Here is a 16,095-nt window from a genome sequence, read left to right on the forward strand (position 1 = left end):
TTGACCTCTCCCTGGCGCAGCCCTACCTCTCTCCCTTCTCCTCTCCCGCGGTGCTTGGCGAAGCCCTGCAGGATTGCCATGCTACTCCATCAACACCACGCCGTTGTGCTGCTGCTGGATGGAGTCTTCCTCAACCTCTCCCTCTCACCTTGCTGGATCAAGGCATGGGAGACGTCACCGGGCTGTACGTGTGTTGAACGCGGAGGTGCCGTCCGTTCGGCACTAGGATCTCCGGTGATTTGGATCACAACGAGTACGACTCCTTCAACCCCGTTCTCTTGAACGCTTCCGCTTAGCGATCTACAAGGGTATGTAGATGCACTCTCCTTCCCCTCGTTGCTGGTTTCTCCATAGATAGATCTTGGTGACACGTAGGAAATTTTTTGAATTTTGCTACGTTCCCCAACATGGCTATCTGCCAAAGAAGGAAGTCATGTCATATCGCGCTCCTGACCCAACAGAAGAAAAAACTCAGCCCAAAGAGGGGGAGGTTATCGTCTTCACTAACCATATGAACCGGGGGTTTCACCACCCGGCTCAAAGTCCTGCACTTTTTTGACCTCCGTTCTCAAGACATCGGACCCAACTCCGTGTCTAATATTTGCAACTTTCAAGTGTTCAATGAGGTGTATCTTGGAGAAGAGCCCAAGTTACTACTCTTTAGAGAGTTATTTTATTTGAACCGCCAGAATGAATATGCCAATGGACCTAGCTTGGAGCTTGGCGGGGTCTCAATTCAATGACGGAGAGACGTCATTTTTCCTTATGTGAATCCATCAAGTCACCCCAAAGACTGGAACCAGACATGGTTCTATTGCCAAGATACTTCTCTGGCTGATCAGAACCCTCTGCCCGGCTTTTGTGCTCTGCGTCTTGACTACAATCATCCGCTTCCTGATAAGGTGACATCCACCGAACGCCAGACACTCGCCCCCACCATGGTTAAAATCAAGGCTCTTTTGGGGAATGGGCTAAATGGTATCGACTTGGTCCGGGTTTGGCTTGCCTGGCGGATCATTCCGTTGAGCCGCCGCTCCAGTTTGATGTGCACCTACATGGGCAAGAAGAATGACCCTCTGCGACACAGTCCTGACGATTTACCTGACCATGTCGTTGATGACATGACAAAGTCACTCTTGAATGAAAGCCTAGCAGATTGTGGCAAGGTGGGCTTAAGCCCCTTCTGCGAAGCTAACCCGGCTCCAGCGGTAAGCCGCGAACCTGAGTAAATTATATTCATCCTTAATGTTTGTCTGTACTCAACCTTTGTTGATTTTCACAGGCTGATGGTAAATTTTGGAAGACAAAGTATGATCATGAGGCTGCGAAGAAAGCCAAGAAGGCCAAGAGAGCCGCCAGGAAAGCCGCCTCCAAGAAGAAGGGAAAGAAGGTCAGCGCCTCTAACTTGCTTCGATTAGAAGATTTCTCTGAGTCGGAGGTAGCTCTTGACTATCTTGGCTCCTTTTTTAACCACCTTATTGACACTGATTATCATCAGGATGACACGGGAATGAGTCGCGGAGTAGATGAAGAGGTAACTATTATTTCCTCCGACTCCGAGCCTTTGCCAAGACAGAAAATCCGAAGAATAACCCTGAAAGTAAGATTTTCACATCCCTTAGCTTATCAGGATCCTCAATTTCTTTTGAAGCGACATATTCATGAGAGCCGGAGGCAAACCCGGACCAGCAAGGACGCGAAATTCTCCTCCGGCTTACCAAACACACCTAGGAAGCGCCGGAACGAGGTCACCTCCGACTTAAATCCTTTTTATCCTTTGGCGGGTCTCACTCATCAGCCACTCAACTCTTCTGATTCAAATTATCAGGAAACATCACCTTCCTCCGGCGACTCAATCCAGTCCAACTTGCCGGCTTTCAAGACCGCTTCGGGATAATGATGATTTAGTTATGCTGTATTAATTTCAATTCTTTATACTTGTACTGATCTTTTGGATCTTATATATGCAGTGGAAAAGCAAGGCCTAGCAAGAAGGCAAAGAAGAACAAGTCGGACGAAGAGCCAATCTTCAAAGAGCCGGAACTCCAGACGGACGCGCCTGAGGCCTCTATTCTTGAGCCGCCACTTGAACCGGCGCATGATACACCAACATCAACTACTGACCCGCCTGCTGATCAAACCGCCGATGGCTCTAAAAATCCTGAAGTCTCTAGCCCGGCCAAGACAGTCGACCCCCAAGACGCTGATGTTGAAATTACCAAGACTGGCTACACTGAGCCGGGGAGACCTACTGTGCTCGCCAAGTGTTCTGCCAAGGAGGAGCACCTGAAACACCGTAAGGTCAGGTTTGACATTGTTGATTATTCTCACATGAGCATTGGGGAAGTTTTGTCTGGCTATCTTAGCCAAGTGCACAACAGCCGTGATGTCGAAGTTGACATGGTGAAGCAAATGCACCAGAAATTTGAGGTATAATCTCTTCCCTTCACTGAATTATCCTTACTAAGCAAGCCCCCAAGTCTATTGCTTATGATGAATATGCTATAGACTTAGAACATACATGTAAGCATTAGTAATATCGTTTGGTCAAACCTGTAAAAACTCAGGCCTAATCCATAGTCCCCAAGGGCCGGTTTAATCAACATGAATAAGCTGGTCCTTCACCTACTTGTATAGAATATAGTACTTGGGTAGATTTAATAGCAATATGCATTAGCCCCCAAGTGCCAAGTACTCTTGCTTGCAAAGTGCTTGGGACTTACTCTCATGAACCGCCACTTAGGTAAAATTGTTCGGTAGACATTAGCCCCCAAGTGCCAAGTGTTGTTGCTTGCAAAAGGCTTGGGACTTAATATTTTATGCTAACAGTCGTGATTTTGACCCGGTATTTGTACAGGCCACCACCACTCAACTTTAATCAGAAGTGTCTGACTTGAAGAACCGCCTGGAAGCACAGGAGACTGAAACCCAAAGAGCCAACTCCAGATTTCAATTCAGTGTATCTGAACAAGAGAAACTGAAAAAAGACTTTGAAGTGGAGAAAAAGGCCTAGGCTGAAGAAAAGATCAGTTTGACCAATCAAGCTAAGAAGGCTGAGCCGGCTCTTGAAGAGGCGACCGTCGAATTATCCGGCTTAAAATGCCATGTATCTCAGATGGTCTCAGTAATATTTGGTAAGTCACCCTGCAAGTGTCAAATATTTGAATCTTTCTAGTGATCATATCATTAACTCACCCGACATTGCTATGCAGGCCCCAGGAGCTCAAATCTTAATCAAGACATGTTGGTGAAGCTGAAGGCGGTTTATACGCTTGTGGAACAACCTTTACACCGGATCTCAATGTGCCTTAGCCACAATTGCCTTGTCAAATGAAGTCCCCACACTCCTGGTGGATGTACTAAAGAAGATTTCTGTGCTGCCCCAGCGGTTTAATGAACTAAGGCGATCGTCTCCAAGAGCCGGAGCCGTAGCCGCCTTAAGCCGGGGCAAAGCTTGGCTACCAGAATTAGACCCGGCCGACATCGCCATTGGGTATCCAAGCCTTAAGGAGGATGGCACTTCCTTTGAACAGGAAGACTTCACCGCTTGTGTGAAGGAGATACGCCCTGTGGCCACCCTTGACGATGAGGCGGATCTCACTAGGTACCATCCGGGTTATGACACGGAGAATCAGAGGATTCCAACGCCACATTATAAAGTGACCAGCCTGATTCCACCAATCCGTAATCATACCTTTGCCCCTGAAGTTGACCCGGCCGGACTAATTGATGATGAAGCTGAATTTGAAGCTTTGAATGGCATTGACTGGCCATCATCAACCTTCCAGGACAGGGAACATGACGGAGGAGTGGAAAGGGTTGATCCGGAAGCTTCAGGCCAACAAGAGAATTGATCCACCAGGCGGCTCATAGTTGTAACCCGCTGAAAAACAATTTAATCATTTGGACTCAGGGAGTCATGTAACAGCGTAGAAATGACTTTGCTTTGTCGTGCCATCGTGCATGTTTTGGTGCTCAACAATGTTAAGCCACCGTCTTATATTCGCCCCTTTTTATACTTATCATCTGTTTTCCTTATGCATAAGAAAGTCTTTGAACTGTCCTGCACACAAAAATAGACCACAAGAACCTTTGGCGGAATACCGCAGGGCGGGTCATAAGATCTTTCATATAACCACTAATATGGAAAAAAGCGTCACAGATAAGCCTGTTATAAATTATAGCTTTGAAACACAACTATAATATCATACCTGTGATTTTGAATTTGTACTATCGGTTTATGTGACCTGAACAGTAAGGGTGATAACCCAATCCTTAGAAGCCAACACTTCCAAATATATGATGATTGTAACATGCTGGCGACTTATCGTCCAAAGCCAAGTCGGGTGAAATTTAAACCACACTTATACTTAGATCTGAACAAAAAAGTCTCAAGACAAAACCAAAGATTGTTTGCAAAAAACTTAAACCAAATAGAAAGAAAAAGTCGAGGCTTCTGATTCGAATACGATCAGTAAACCGTTCCAAAGGGGTTAAGCTAGGATTCGAATATGATCATGTAGCCCCCAGTGGCTTTGGCCTTGCGACGATCAAGAGGGTACCGACAGCTATCTTCTCTTTGGTTTGAATACGACCTATGTTTGAACAGGAATCCCCCAAATGACCTTGAACGTTTTTTAACGACTCTGATTCGAATACAATCAAAGTCGGACCCAAAAGGGGTTAAGCTATGATTTGAATACGATCAAGAAGCCCCCTAGTGAGCTTGGCATTGTGCGTATCAAGAGGGCACCGACAGCTATGTTCTCTTTGGTTCGAATACGACCTATGTTTGAACAGGAATCCCCCTAGTGATCATGAGGTTTAACGGCTAGATTCGAATATGATCATGAGCCAAACCAAGAGGGTTAAGCTAGATTCAAATATGATCAACCCCCAATTGGTCATTTGAAATTACGATGATGAAGACATATGATCATTGAGGATGAAAAGGATAGAGGTCCTGCTTTATTATTTATCAGAATATATACATCGTCAAAATATGTACATCATGAGAGCCGGTGGCTCAAGTGTAGTAAGGCCGAAGATGAGCGATATTCCACTGCCGGTGGGTCTCTTCCTCCGACTTACGTGAGTCTTTGTGCTCTCGAACATCGATAAGGTGGTATGACGCGTTGTTCAAGTTCTTGCTGACCACAAAGCGCCCTTCCCAGGGTGGGGATAACTTGTGTGCATCAGTTTGATCCTGTGTGAGCCGAAGCACCAAGTCACCTTCTTGAAAGGTTCTGGACTTAACCCGACGGCTGTGATAATGGCGCGGGTCCTGTTGGTAAATCGCCGAGTGGGCTGCTACCAAGTCACGCTTTTCATCTAACAGGTCAAGTGCATCCTGATGAGCTTGTTCATTATCATCTTCAACGTAAGCCGCCACACGGGGCGAGTCATGACGGATGTCACTAGGTAGAACCGCCTCTGCTCCATAAACCATGAAGAAAGGCATGTAACCCGTAGACCTGTTGGGGGGTAGTATTGATGCTCCATATCACAGAAGGTAACTCCTCCACCCAACAATCTGGCATCCGTTGCAAAGGAACCATAAGCCGGGGTTTGATGCCTTTCAAGATTTCCTGATTGGCCCTTTCAGCTTGACCATTGGATTGAAGGTGAGCTACTGATGAAACATCAAGCCGGACATGATCACATTGACAGAACTCCTCCATGGCACCCTTGGACAGATTAGTACCATTGTCAGTTATAATGATGTGTGGAAAGCCAAAGCGAAAGATCACCTTTTTCATGAATTGAACCGCCATGGCTGCGTCACACTTACTAACCGGCTCTGCCTCAACCCACTTTTTGAATTTGTCAACCGCCACTAAAAGGTGGCTCTTTTTATCTTTGGACCTTTTGAAACGCCGAACCATGTCAAGCCCCCAGACTGCAAACGGCCCAGTAATTGGAATCATCCTCAATTCTTGAGCCGGTACGTGAGCTCGTCTTGAGAATTTCTGACAACCGTCACATTTACTGACTAGATCCTCCGCATCAGCGTGAGCCGTCAGCCAATAAAATCCATGACGAAAATCCTTGGCCACGGACTTTGAACCGGCATGATGGATGCTACGTCTTGTGCTTGTGTTGGTTTTCCTTGAAGAGGAAAGGGTGATGCAGCAATAGTAGCGTAAGTATTTCCCTCAGTTTTTGAGAACCAAGGTATCAATCCAGTAGGAGGCTCCTCAAAAGTCCCACGCACCTACACAAACAAACAAGAACTCGCAACCAACGCAATAAAGGGGTTGTCAATCCCTTCACGACCATTTGCGAAAGTGAGATCTGATAGAGATAATATGATACGATAAATATATTTTTGGTATTTAATAATATAGATAGGAAAAGTAAAGATGCAAATAAAAGTAGATTGAAATCTTATATGATAAAAGATAGACCCGGGGGCCATAGGTTTCACTAGTGGCTTCTCTCAAGATAGCATAAGTATTATGGTGGGTGAACAAATTACTGTCGAGCAATTGATAGAAAAGCGAATAATTATGAGATTATCTAGGCATGATCATGTATATAGGCATCACGTCCGTGACAAGTAGACCGACTCCTGCCTGCATCTACTACTATTACTCCACACATCGACCGCTATCCAGCATGCATCTAGAGTATTAAGTTCATAAAGAACAGAGTAACGCATTAAGAAAGATGAAATGATGTAGAGGGATAAACTCATGCAATATGATATAAGCCCCATCGTTTTATCCTCGATCGCAACAATACAATACGTGCCTTGCTGCCCCTGTTGTCACTGGGAAAGGACACCGCAAGATTGAACCCAAAGCTAAGCACTTCTCCCATTGCAAGAAAGATCAATCTAGTAGGCCAAACCAAACTGATAATTCGAAGAGACTTACAAAGATAACTTAATCACACATAAAAGGATTCAGAGGAGATTCGAATATTTCTCATAGATAAACTTGATCGTAAACCCACAATTCATCGGATCTCGGCAAACACACCGCAAAAAGAGTTACATCGAATAGATCTCCAAGAACATGGTATTGAGATCCAAAGAGAGAGAAGAAGCCATCTAGCTAATAACTATGGACATGAAGCTCTGTGGTAAACTACTCACAACTCAACGGAGAGGCTATGGTGTTGATGTAGAAGCCCTCCGTGGTCGATTCCCCCTCCGGCGGAGCGCCGACGAAGGCTCCAAGATGGGATCTCGCAGATACAGAAGGTTACGGTGGTGGAAATAGTTTTTCGTGGTTGCCTCTGATGTTCTCGGGGTACGTGGGTATATATAGGAGGAAGAAGTAGGTCCATGGACGCCCGAGGGGCCCACGAGATAGGGGGCGCCCAGTAGGGGGGGCGCCCTCCACCCTCGTGGCTTCCTCGATTGCTTCTTGACTTGCACTCCAAGCCCTCTGGATCACGTTCGTTCCAAAAATCACGCTCCCAAAGGTTTCATTCCGTTTGGACTTTGTTTGATATTCCTTTTCTTTGAAATACTAAAATAGGCAAAAAACAGCAATACGGGCTGGGCCTCCGGTTAGTAGGTTAGTCCCAAAAGTGATATAAATGTGTAAAGCCCATAAACATCCAAAACGGGTAGTATAATAGCATGGAACAATAAAAAATTATAGATACTTGGAGACGTATCAAGCATCCCCAAGCTTAATTCCTGCTCGTCCTCTAGTAGGTAAATGATACAAACAGAATTTTTGATGTGGAATGCTACCTAGCAAAATTCTCAATGTAATTTTCTTTATTGTGGCATGAATTTTTAGATCCAAATGATTCAAAATAAAAGTTCATATTGACATAAGAAATAGTAATACTTCAAGCATAATAATCAAAGCAATCATGTCTTCTCAAAATAGCATGGCTAAAGAAAGTTCATCCCTACAAAATCATATAGTTAGGCTATGTTTCATTTTCATCACACAAAATACTCCCATCAAGAACAACCCCAGTTTTCAGCCAAGCAATTGGTTCATACTTTTTAACGCGCTTCAGACTTTTTCAACTCTCACGCAATACATGAGCGTGAGCCATGGATATAGCACTATGGGTGGAATGTAATATGATGATGGAGGTTGTGTGGAGAAGACAAAAAAAAGAAAAAGTCTCACATTGATGAGGCTAATCAACGGGCTATGGAGATGCTCATCAATTGATGTCAACATGAGGAGTAGGGATTGCCATGCAACGGATGCACTAGAGCTATAAATGTATGAAAGCTCAACAAAAGAAACTAGTGGGTGTGCATCCAACTTGCTTGTTCACGAAGACCTAGGACATTTTGAGGAAGCCCATCGTAGGAATATACAAGCGAAGTTCTATAATGAAAAATTCCCACTAGTATATGAAAGTGACAACATATGGGACTCTCCATATGAAGAACATGGTGCTACTTTGAAGCACAAGTGTGGAAAAAGAGATAGTAACATTGCCCCATTTTTATTTTTTTCCTTTTTTTCTTTTTTCTTTTGGCCTTTCCTTTTTTGGCCTTTTTTTCTTTGGCCTTTTTTTCTATGGCCTTTCTTTTGCCTTTTTTTCTTTTTTTGGGGGGACAATGCTCTAATAATGATGATCATCACACTTCTTTTATTTACAACTCATGAATTACAACCCAAAACTAGAACAAGATATGACTCTATATGAATGCCTCCGGCGGTGTACCGGGATGGGCAATGGATCAAGAGTGACATGTATGAAAATTGATGCATGGCGGCTTGCCACAAATAAGATGTCAACTACATGATCATGCAAGACAATGATGATGTGTGTCATGATGATGAACGGAACGGTGGAAAGTTGCATGGCAATATATCTCGGAATGGCTATGGAAATGCTATGATAGGTAGGTATGGTGGCTGTTTTGAGGAAGATATAAGGAGTTTATGTTTGATAGAGCGTATCGTATCACGGGATTTGGATGCACCGACAAAGTTTTCACCAACTCTCAAGGTGAGAAAGGGCAATGCACGGTACCGAAGAGACGAGCAATGATGGAAAGGTAAAAGTGCGTATAATCCATGGACTCACATTAGTCATAAAGAACTCATATACTTATTGCAAAAGTATTATTAGCCCTCGAAGCAAAGTACTACTGCGCATGCTCCTAGGGGGGAGGTTGGTAGGAGTTAACCATCGCGCGCCCCCGACCTCCACTCAAGGGAAGGCAATCAAAAGAGCACCCTATGAAATAAATTTGTTACACAACTTTTACCATACGTGCATGCTACGGGACTTGCCAACTTCAACACAAGCATTCTTTAAATTCATAATCACCCAACTAGCATGACTCTAATATCAGTAGCTCCATATATCAAAACAATTATCAAGTATCAAATTGATCATAGCATCCAATTCACTTCCTATGATAGTTTTTATTATGCCCAACTTGGATGCTCATCATTCTAGGACCAATTTTATAACCATAGCAAATACCATGCTGTTCTAAAAGACTCTCAAAATAATATAAGTGAAGCATGAGAGATCAACAATTTCTTCAAAATTAAGCCACCGCCGTGCTCTAAAAGATATATTTGAAGCACTAGAGCAAAAATTATCTAGCTCAAAAAATATAAGTGAAGCACATAGAGTATTCTAATTAATTCCAATCAAGTGGGCTTCTTCCAAAAGGTGTGTACAGCAAGGGTGATTGTGGAAAACTAAAAATCAAAGACTAATATATTACAAGACGCTCCAAGCAAAACACATACCATGTGGCGAATAAAAATATAGCTGCAAGTAAAGCTACCGATAAACGAAGACGAAAGAGGGGATGCCTTCCGGGGGCATCCCCAAGCTTAGGCTTTTGGCTATTCTTGAATATCTTGGGGTGCCTTGGGCATCCCCAAGAATAGTCTTTTGCCACACCTTATTCCATAGTCCATCAAATCTTTACCCAAAACTTGAAAACTTCACAACACAAAACTCAACAGGAAATCTCATACGCTCCGTTAGTGAAAGAAAGAAAAACCACCACATAAGGTACTGTAATGAACTCATTCTTTATTTATATTGGTGTTAAAACTACTGTATTTATAGTTCTCTATGGTTCATACCACTTAATACTAGCCATAGATGCATCAAAATAAGCAAACAACACACGAAAGGCAGAATCTGTCAAAAACAGAACAGTCTATAGCAATCTGTAACTCTCGAGTACTTCTGAAACTCTAAAAATCCTACCAAAATAGGAAGTCCTGGGAAATTTGTCTATTTATCTACAGCAAAAATAATCAACACAAAATCATGTTTCTGTGAATTACTAAAATTATTTTCGTGCGTGCAAAGTTTCTGTTTTTCAGCAGAATCAAATTAACTATCACTGTAGGTTATCCTATAGGTTCTACTTGGCACAAACACTAATTAAAACATAAAAACACATCTAAACAGAAGGTAGATGCAAAATTTATTACTAGATAGAAACAAAAACAAAAAACATAAATAAAATTGGGTTGCTTCCCAACTAGCGTTATCGTTTAATGCCCCTAGCTAGGCATAAAAGCGAGGATAGATCTAAGTAGCACCATCTTTGCCACTCAATTCATAAGTAGCTTGCATGATAGATTCATAAGGTAATTTGACTTTCTTTCTTGGAAAGTGCTCCATGCCTTTCCTTAATGGAAATAGGATCTAATATTCCCTTCCTTCATATCAATAATCGCACCAATCGTTTTAAGGAAAGGTCTACCAAGAATAATAGGGTAAGAAAGATTGCAATCTATATCAAGAACGATAAAATCTACGGGCACCAAATTCCTATTTGCAACAATGAGAACATCATTGATCCTTCCCATTGGATTTTTAATGGTGAAATCCGCAAGGTGCAAATTTAAAGAGCAATCATCAAGATCATGGAAACCTAGAATATCACATAAAGTTTTTGGAATCGTGGAAATACTAACACCCAAATCACATAAAGCATAACGCTCATGATATTTAATTTTAATCTTTATAGTAGGTTCCCTCTCATCATTGAGTTTTCTAGGTATAGAAACTTCCAAATTAAGTTTTTCATCATAAGATTGCATCAAGGCATCAACAATATGTTTGGTAAAAGCTTTATTTTGACTATAAGCATGAGGAGAATTCACAACGGATTGCAACAAGGAAATACAACTTTCTAAAGAACAATTATCATAATTAAATTCCTTGAAATACAAGATAGTGGGTTCAATGCTATTTAAAGTCTTGACCTCTCCAATCCCACTTTTACCAAATTTAGCATCAAGATCTAAAAACTCTGATAGACTCTCGCTTGATGTTGACTCATCTCCAGTCCCATCACTATTAAGATTCATATTGCAAAATAAAGATCTAATAGGGGACACATCAATAACTTTAAGATCTTCATCATTACTTTCATGGATACTAGAAGAACACGCCTTTATAAAAGCAATCTTTCTTAGCACGCAATCTAGCGGTTCTTTCTTTCCACTCATCAATGGAAATTCTCATATCCTTGAGAGACTCATTGATATCATGCTTAGGAGGAGTAGATCTAAGTTTCAAAGAATCAACATCAAGCGAGAGTCTATCAACGTTCCTAACCAAATCATCATCTTTGCGCAATTTTTCTTCAAGCAAGGCGTTAAAATTCTTTTGAGAGATCATAAATTCTTTCACACTATTCTCAAAATCAGAGGGCATCTTATTAAAATTACCGTAAGAATTATTGTAGGAATTTCCATATTATTAGAGGAATTACTAGGGAACGGTCTAGGATTAAAGTTTCCTCTATAAGCATTGTTTCCAAAACTATTCCTACCAACAAAATTCACATCCATAGATTCATTATTATTCTGAATCAAAGTAGACAAAGGCTTATCATTGGGATCAAGAGGAGGACTCTTCGTAGCAAACAATTTCATAAGTTCATCTATCTTTCCACTCAAAACATTAATTTCTTCTATAGCATGCACTTTTTTACTAGTAGATCTTTCGGTGTGCCATTGAGAATAATTAGCCATAATATTATCATGGAGTTTTGTAGCTTCTCCTAAGGTGATTTCCATAAACGTGCCTCCCGCGGCCGAATCTAAAAGATTTCTAGAAGCAAAATTCAATCCGGCATAATTTTTTTGTATGATCATCCATAAATTCAAACCATGAGTAGGGTAATTGCGAATCATCCATTTCATTCTTTCCCAAGATTGGGCAACATGCTCATGATCGAGTTGTTTAAAATTCATAATATCGTTCCTAAGAGTGATGATCTTAGCGGGAGGAAAATAATTAAAGATAAAAGCATCTTTGCACTTATTCCATGAATCAATACTATTCTTAGGGAAAGACGAAAACCAAACTTTAGCACGATCACTAACTGAAATAGAAATAACTTCAATTTAACAATATCATTATCCGTATCTTTATTCTTTTGCATCTCACACAAATCAACAAAGTTGTTTAGATGGGTAGCGGCATCTTCACTAGGAAGGCCGGCAAATTGATCTTTCATAACAAGATTCAGCAAAGCAGTATTGATTTCACAATACTCAACATTATTAAGAGCAGCAATCGGAGTACTAAGGAAATCATTATTATTGGTATTGGCGAAATCACACAATTTGGTATTATCTTGCACCATGGCGACAAGTAATCCAACACACAAGCAAACAAAAAGGCAAGCGGAAGAGAGAGAGGAGATTGGGAAAGAGAGGGCGAATAAAACGGCAAGGGTGAAGTGGGGGAGAGGAAAACGAGAGGCAAATGGCAAATAATGTAAATGCGAGGGAGATGAGTTTGTGATGGGTACTTGGTATGTCTTGACTTGAGCGAAGACCTCCCCGGCAACGGCGCCAGAAATCCTTCTTGCTACGTCTTGAGCTTGCGTTGGTTTTCCTTGAAGAGGAATGGGTGATGCAGCAATAGTAGCATAAGTATTTCCCTCAGTTTTTGAGAACCAGGGTATCAATCCAGTAGGAGGCTCCTCAAAAGTCCCACGCACCTACACAAACAAACAAGAACTCGCAACCAACGCAATAAAGGGGTTGTCAATCCCTTCACGGCCACTTGCGAAAGTGAGATCTGATAGAGATAATATGATAAGATAAATATATTTTTGGTATTTTATAATATAGATAGGAAAAGTAAAGATGCAAATAAAAGTAGATTGAAAGCTTATATGATAAAAGATAGACCCGGGGGCCATAGGTTTTACTAGTGGCTTCTCTCAAGATAGCATAAGTATTACAGTGGGTGAACAAATTACTGTCGAGCAATTGATAGAAAAGCGAATAATTATGAGATTATCTAGGCATGATCATGTATATAGGCATCACATCCGTGACAAGTTGACCGACTCGTGCCTGCATCTACTACTATTACTCCACACATCGACCTCTATCCAGCATGCATCTAGAGTATTAAGTCCACAAAGAATAGAGTAACGCGTTAAGAAATATGACATGATGTAGAGGGATAAACTCATGCAATATGATATAAACCCCATCTTTTTATCCTTGACGGAAACAATACAATACATGCCTTGTTGCCCCTACTGTCACTGGGAAAGGACACCGCAAGATTGAACCCAAAGCTAAGCACTTCTCCCATTGCAAGAAAGATCAATCTAGTAGGCCAAACCAAACTGATAATTCGAAGAGACTTGCAAAGATAACTTAATCACACATAAAATAATTCAGAGGAGATTCAAATATTTCTCATAGATAAACTTGATCATAAACCCACTATTCATTGGATCTCGACAAACACACCGCAAAAAGAGTTACATCGAATAGATCTCCAAGAAGATCGAGGAGGACATGGTATTGAGATCCAAAGAGAGAGAAGAAGCCATCTATATAATAACTATGGACCCGAAGGTCTATGGTAAACTACTCACAACTCATCGGAGAGGCTATGGTGTTGATGTAGAAGCCCTCCATGGTCGATTCCCCCTCCGACGGAGCGCCGACGAAGGCCCCAAGATGGGAACTCGCGGATACAGAAGGTTACGGTGGTGAAAATAGTTTTTCGTGGTCGCCTATGATGTTCTCGGGGTACGTGGTATATATAGGAGGAAGAAGTAGGTCGGTGGACGCCTGAGGAGCCCATGAGTTAGGGGGCGCGCCCATTAGGGGGCGCGCCGTCCACCCTCGTGGCTTCCTCGATTGCTTCTTGACTTGCACTCCAAGTCCTCTGGATCACGTTCGTTCCAAAAATCACGCTCCCGAATGTTTCATTCCATTTGGACTCTGTTTGATATTCCTTTTCTTCGAAATACTGAAATAGGCAAAAAACAGCAATAGAGGTTGGGCCTCCGGTTAGTAGGTTAGTCCCAAAAATGATATAAATGTGTAAAATAAAGCCCATAAACATCCAAAACGGGTAATATAATAACATGGAACAATAAAAAATTATAGATACGTTGGAGACGTATCAATGACCACAATCTCCTTCATGAATCTCACGAAGAATTTCTTGACCTTCCTCAGGAGAAACACAATGCTGAAACGCCCTAGTGACACTGCGATGATGCAACTTGCCATTGGAAATTGTCATTGTTAGACCGCCGGGTTATCTGCTTGGCCAAGGTTTCATCCTTAGGCAACTCACCCTGGGTCATGTAAGCCAAATATGGTACTGTCCAATCTGGGATGACATGAAGAGCCGCCACCAATTGTGCTTCCGGGTCAGGAACAACCAAGTCCTCCGCTGTAGGCAACTTGACAGAAGGGTTATGCAGAATATCCAAGAAGGTATTAGGTGGCACCGGCTTATGCTGAGAACCCAGCCGGCTTAAAGTATCAGCCGCCTCGTTCTTTCTGCGATCAATGTGCTCCACTTGGTAACCCTTGAAGTGTCCAGCAATGGCATCAACTTCACGGCGGTAAGCCATCATGAGAGGATCCTTGGAATCCCACTTGCCTGATACTTGTTGAGCCACCAAATCTAAGTCGCCAAAGCACCTTACCCGGCTTAAGCTCATCTCCTTAGCCATCCGAAGACCATGGAGCAAGGACTCGTACTCAGCTGCATTGTTAGTACAGGGAAACATCAACCTTAGCACATAACAAAATTTGTCACCTCGAGGGGAAGCTAAAACAACTCCAGCCCTCAAGCCCTCCAATTGCGTGGACCCATCAAAGTGAATAGTCCAATACGTGTTGTCCGACTTCTCTTCAGGCATCTACAGCTTTGTCTGATCATTGATAAAGTACACCAGTGCTTGAGACTTGATGGCAGTGTGTGACACGTACTTTAAACCATGAGGCCCAAGTTCAATGGCCCACTTGGCGACTCGTCATGTGGCTTCTCTGTTTTGAATGATATCTCCCAAAGGAGCAGAGCTGACCATAGTGATGGGATGACCCAGGAAATATTGCTTAAGCTTTTGGCTTTCCATGAACACCCCATAAACGAGCTTCTACCAATGTGGATACCTTTGCTTGGACTCAATAAGTACCTCACTGATGTAGTAAACCGGCCATTGAATTGGATGTTCCTTGCCAGCCTCCTTGCGCTCCACCACAATGGCCACACTGATAGCACGTGTCTTAGAAGCCACGTATAGCAATAATGGCTCCTTGTCAATGGGGGCAGCATGGACCGGCGGCTCATCTAGCTGTCTCTTGCTATGTCTTGAGCTTGCGTTGCTTTTCCTTGAAGAGGAAAGGGTGATGCAGCAAAGTAGCATAAGTATCTCCCTCAGTTTTTGAGAACCAAGGTATCAATCCAGTAGGAGGCTCCTCAAATGTCCCACGCACCTACATAAGCAAACAAGAACTCGTAACCAACGCAATAAAGGGGTTGTCAATCCCTTCACGGCTACTTGCGAAAGTGAGATCTGATAGAGATAATATGATAAGATAAATATTTTTGGTATTTTTATGATATAGATTGAAAAGTAAAAGATGCAAATAAAAGTAGATTGAAAGCTTATATGATAAGAGATAGACCCAGGGGCCATAGGTTTCACTAGTGGCTTCCCTCAAGATAGCATAAGTATTACGGTGGGTTAACAAATTACTGTCGAGCAATTGATAGAAAATCGAATAATTATGAGATTATCTAGGCATGATCATGTATATAGGCATCACGTCCATGACAAGTAGACCGACTCCCGCCTGCATCTACTACTATTACTCCACACATCAACCGCTATCTAGC

At 42.3% G+C, this 16,095-nt stretch overlaps 1 pseudogene; it reads left to right on the forward strand.

The window, feature by feature from the left end:
• Positions 1 to 1,055: 1,055 nt before the first annotated feature.
• The window catches only part of LOC123157744 (probable pathogenesis-related protein CaO19.6200), a 47,766-nt pseudogene continuing 32,726 nt past the window's right edge, over positions 1,056 to 16,095 (forward strand).

The sequence above is a fragment of the Triticum aestivum genome, chromosome 7B, assembly GCF_018294505.1.
Source record: "Triticum aestivum cultivar Chinese Spring chromosome 7B, IWGSC CS RefSeq v2.1, whole genome shotgun sequence".
Lineage (NCBI taxonomy): Eukaryota > Viridiplantae > Streptophyta > Magnoliopsida > Poales > Poaceae > Triticum > Triticum aestivum.